Here is a 6000-nt window from a genome sequence, read left to right on the forward strand (position 1 = left end):
TTTGATTAGCGTATTGGACTCGTGCGTTTGTAAAAATGAGTCTGCAGCCTATCTGTGCATTCCTGTGGTAGTGGAAACATCGTCCGAGATCAGTCACCTCTGTTACGAGAGAGGTCAGTGAGCTCGACCTGGAACCAGACATAAATTGGTACTTGTGTTTGTTTTTGTTTTTTGTTTTTCTGGCAAAGTGGTTCTTTTACATCAGCAGAAGGACTCTACGGTGGTTGTGACATTTCTTTCCGCATCAACTCGTTTAACTTTTGCAAATCTTAGAAGCCATTTCAGCCGGCAACTGCTTGTTTCCTGTGTAATTGGAGCTATATACTGGGAATTTTTCTTATAGAAGACAAGAGTATATTGTGCGAGTTGGATTGTGTGTCTTACAGAAGAAAAGGTATACCACATTGGTGTTCGTATGTTTCTGATGAGCAGTTCATCCTCAGCTCGTTATTAGCTGGAACTTCCTCAGTGTGGTAAAAAGTATTGTTTATTGTGTTAAACTGCAAGATAACAACATTACAACAAAATAAATAAGTAAATAAAAATGCATTTTTAATAAAAAAAAATAATAATAAAATGAAATAAGTGTGGTAACACGTTAACTGTGCCATAATCATTATGGCTATGTCTTTGTCTCAAAATATACCGCAACTGTGCAAGTATTTCACGAAGGAATATCAGAAATTAGCGGTGAAGGACTGAGATTTTTATATATTTACAGATGCATTTGTAAACAATATTGGAGTAATATATCTATGACAGTTTAGACCAGTGACTTTCTCCTTCGTCATCGCTAGCTAGTACTTTTCTACGTCAGTACATAAACATTAAGTCGTCTGTCATCCCATGCAGTTTCTTTGACTGTTTCCAGAGATACAGGTTAGTCTGGCCATAAACTAACAAACAAGGCATCCGGTTGCTTTTTTTTTTGAATATGTAGTCTACATGAACTTAAGAGCTGTAACAGGTCTAAGCTGTGAACGAGTAAAAAAATAAAATAAAAAGAATAACACGGTCTCCCATTTTCCTGTCTACATCGAAGCCAGAGACTGTTGGTGTGTCTGATGCAAAGCGAAGCAGTTGACGTGCATTAGTCGAGAGCATGACTGCCCTTAAACACTGCTCCCGTGTGTGTTGTCTCTGTTTGGCAATAAGAGAGTAGACCTGCATCCTGAACACTGCTTTTGGGCGCAAGCGATCCAATTCAATCCACCGCAGTGGGCGAACCGAGCGGCTCTAGGCAGGAAATAAGTCTGGGTGCCAAAAAAGAGCAAATATAATTATAGCCCGACTGATATTCGGGCCAAAAAAAACAAAAAAACAACAAAAAAAAGCACAAAAAATGAAAAAAAAAAAAAAACATTAAAATGTCTACTGTATTCTGTATTTTTGTATAAATGTAAACAAGCATATATGAATTATGAATAAAGTACATGTATCCATATGATATTTACTGGTTTGTGTCTTGTTCTTTTTTTTAATCTTAGCTTTTGAATATGCTTTCAGTGGGTTGTTTAAATTTGGGCTGATTTTCACAGCATTTGGCAGGTTTTTTTTAAGATTTCAGGAGAAAATTCTTTCAAAATGGCCGTTATTGTGACAAAATGTTTAATAAAATGCTCGTATCTTAATGAATTTATTTTGAAATCTCTAGAATCTGTTGAACGTGACATCAGTGATTAATCAAGTGTCACTGTTTAGCAGGATCCCACAAAACATCACCTCAACAAGCTCTACTTGTTTTAAAGTCAAGTCGTTTGCAGTCCCAAAGGGTTCTGGTTCTGGTGAGAATGTAATAAAGAACAAAAAAATGCTGTATTGCCAACATTATATATATATATATATATATATATATATATATATATATATATATATATATATATATATATATATATATATATACACGGTACAGGTCTGGAAAAAAAATTAAGAGACGACATAAAGTGATCAGTTTCTCTGATTTTACTCTTTATAGTTATATGTTTGAGTAAAATGAACAATGTTCTTTTATTGTATGAACTACTGACAACATGTTTCCAAACGTATTTATTAGTAGAAAATGAGAACTGGTCAAAATAACAAAAACGACGCAGAGCTTTCAGATCTCAAATAATGCAAAGAAAATAAGTTCATGTTCATTTAAAAACAACAATACTAATGTTTTAACTCAGGAAGAGATCAGAAATCAATATTTGGTGGAATAACCAGGAGGTTTTCAACAGGTTCAGTGCAGTGGACTCTTCATTTCAAAAACCCAACGAGGTGTTGAGCTGGAAACTGTCAAGTATTTACAAAAAAGCACACTTACCTGCTGTCCAGCTCATGACTGCTAACATGCCACCTTATCTGATTGAAAAATACAGCATAGTTAACACAACACTTTTTAAAAGTATGTATTATTTTGATTGGCATTTACATTTTAGCATCAGATGATTGCTCTAAATATGCTCAGCACATCTTTCTTTTTCAATGTGACTCATTCTTTTCCATTTCGCAACTTCACAGTTCTGGTTGTTTCCTACCTGATATTTTTGTGAACTAACTGGAGCTGTCTAGGAAACATTCTGCATTTTACACATAGAAAAATACAACCTGTGGCTGTAGGACATGTTTTGTTTTTGTTACTATCCCCCATCAAGAATATGTTATTTTGACATAACATCCAGAATAACAGAACTGCAGGCTGTGATAGAACAACTGAAGGAAAGAGTCAAATCAAAGCTCATGTGAGATTTGAGCAATTTAATCACCGTAAGCACTAGCAATAACTAGAAGGAAATATTAATGAATAAATCTAATATTTAAGTGCATAGACATGAAGCAGTGTCTTTATGGAGCATAGCATGCAGTCTGAATAAATAACTGATGGTTTCAGCTTTTAATAGCTTTCATTTATTTAAATAGACAGTTATTTGTTTCCTCACAGTTCATGTTAATTTTACATAACAGTAAATTATTTAATGATCGTAGAACAAACTTGTTTAAGTTCACATCATCACGCCGACACTGTGTCGTGTCTATTGAGTTATCGCAATTAAGAAAAAATGAGTTATCTCTTCCGACTGAGTTCTTTTAGTCTTTTGAACATGTTTTGTGAGCTGGGGGGAAATGTTGCCAAATTTTATTCACAAAATCCCAGTGTTCTCAGGGGATAACTGAAGAGAAATCAGGTGGCAAATTACACGTATTGTGTCTATTTGAGAAGGCAAATGATATTATATTAGCTGAATGATGACTTGAATTCAATCGTCTCGTAACATTTGGAATCCATTACGCTTAACTGGTGGAGCACGCCACTCGCTCAGTTGTTGGTTTTTTGCAGCGTTCTGACGGAAAACAGAAGGTAACTGAAATTGCCCTTGAAAAGTGTGAGATTTCTTCCTGATTAAAGGAAACAAAAGACAATGGCGTCTGTTCCCACTGCCTGTCATTGCAGTGTCACAAACATTCTTTGCGTCCACATTTCAAGACAAAACCAAAGCAATTCCTGTGTGTAAGCTGTAAGTAATGTCAGGGCTGTTATGTGTTTTCCAGGCACGCATCACTACCAAGTAACTGTGTTAGCTTCACTCGCTACAAGAATGCTGTATATGTCATGAGGTGTGAGTTTGAGGATGGACTGAAATGCAGACGGGGAGCTGGGAGCCTGGATTATGTTGACAGTTTAATGCAAAAAGGATGAGAAACAGGGAGAAAGAGCACAACAAAAACCATAAATCCAAGAAAAATGTCAACAGGGAACACAGGGAATAAACGATGAAAACAACAGGAAATACCGGGAGGAACCAGACAGGAGTCTGGTCAGGAGAGGGGTTTAAATACTATGAGGACGAGTGTTGGAACAAAAGACCTGGGCTGATGAGCTTCCAGGTTGCAGGTGTGATGGGAGAGAGCAGAAGGCTGGCTGAGCAGAGAGAGAGAGAGAGAGAGAGAGAGAGAGAGAGAAAGAGAGAGAGAGAGGCACAGGGGTGAAGGAGAGCAACTAACTAGAGCTGAGAAACATAATTGACCTAGATGCTGCTGACGCTCAAATCTCATTGGGTCTGAATACAGCATACGGAAACCCAACAGTTATTGAGGAAGTGGAGAGGAATAATTCCCCTTTAACAGGAAGAAACTTCCAGCAGAACCAGAACCTGTCTCAGCATGAACGCCCATCTGCCTCCACCAACTGGAGGCTTCAGAAGACAGAGCAATATGCAATATGTGAAAAAGAAACTGATACAGGAGTTCTTCCTCTGTTAATGAAAAGTAACAAAGAGACTCATTTAATTGCTGGCAGCAGTGTCTCACCAGTAGATCCCCTCCTCCAGGAAAGCATTACTGTCACCACAGAACTCCAAACCAGATGTAGCTTTTAGAAAGAACAAAAAAACTGGGAGAAAACTTAAAGTTAGCAGTTGAAACAGCAGCAGTCCGTCCCTTGAACTTATTCTTTGTGACATAATTATTATGTATAGCACACAGTGGGATCCGGTCACGCAAACGGATCCAATGTGTGTAAAAGAAAAAAGCTGCTGTCACGGGGTCCTGACCTGTTCATATGCCACAGGTCAACAGAGATGCCTCGTCTCATGCTGAATTAATTCCACTGTAACCGAGGCGAAGTCATGACACCACATCTGCTTCTCATCTCCGCAGTTAGGGATTCACACCACCCGGCGATAATGAGCAGAAAGAGAGACAAAGGGGCGAGCTCTCCTGGGTGTCTTACACAGTAGCCTGATCTCAAACCTACAGAACATTTACAAGGGTGCCAGCAGCCCGAGAAAGCATTTCTGTGATGACAAGAAAGATGACCTGCTGTCTTTGCTTTGTACAAATTTGTAGTAAAGCAAAAATTAGGGAGGTCGGCTTGAAACCAAAGATGTTCTAACAACCATCCACACCTTTTAAGTAAAACAATTTACCACGTGTCCAACTACAAATTTACATAGGTAAATTACATAGGGTAATTTACATTAACCTATGTAAATTAGGAGCTGTTGCTTTTATTGGAGATGTAAGATAAGCCAGATGTGTCAAAGATACTCAGGAGAGAGACTTGTTTTGTAAGCACCAATGTTAAATAAGTGTTAAAGCAGTTTTTCAAATTTATCAGTTGAAAAAACTTGGGAATCAATCATGTTAGCACAGCTGAAAACTGTTATTCTGCATAACAAAAGCAATAACATTTTTCTCCATTTGGCTAGTTGAGCATCAGCATTTGTGCATTCAATTAGACTAAAAATGGCCATAATAACAGAACTTTCTACTGAAACTCGTCAGTCTGCTCTTTTTCTGAGAAGTAAAGGTTATTTAATGAAAGAAATGGGCAAGAAACTGAAAATCTCAATGGTTTGTGTACCGTTCCCTTCTAAGAACGTCGGAAACAAACCCCACACAGAACAGGAGGAGAAGTGGGAGGCCTTCAGGAAGCATGGGGGGCAGATGACAAAGTCTGTACAGCTGGTTTTGGCACAAATGGAGGATTCTTTGATAAAAGCAAAGTTTAGACACAATTATCATTTAAAATAAAAATAAAATTATCTCGAATTAATTAAATTATTTCTAATTTTTGTCTTGGCTATGTTTTATATTTATTTTGTAATTCATTTGTTTAAAAAGTTTTTTTTATAATATGGCTTTTTTTTGGGTGACTCCAACTTTTTGAGCGGTAATGTACATAATTTGCTAAATAAAAACACACATTGCATCTTCCCCATATGGGTCCCAAACAAGGAAACAAACAGCATGAAAGAAAGCTGCTGTTTTGTATCCAGCTTCATCTCCAAAATTTGAGAAAATATGGAATTACAGACGAAAAAAATTAACTCATGCGTCATGATTTTATTGCATTGACAGGAAACGGTTTGTTCAGAGATACAAGTACATCTAGCGAGGGACAAAATGGCAGCGTACAGTACGTAAGAAACGGCAAGGAGCAAAAAGAGCCAGAGTTGTGTGAGAAACCCAAAACTAACATGTGAAGGCTGTTAAAAGAGATTTATGGCCAGATTT

This window comes from Poecilia reticulata, chromosome 6 (genome assembly GCF_904066995.2).
Source record: "Poecilia reticulata chromosome 6, P_reticulata-male-v2, whole genome shotgun sequence".
NCBI lineage: Eukaryota > Metazoa > Chordata > Actinopteri > Cyprinodontiformes > Poeciliidae > Poecilia > Poecilia reticulata.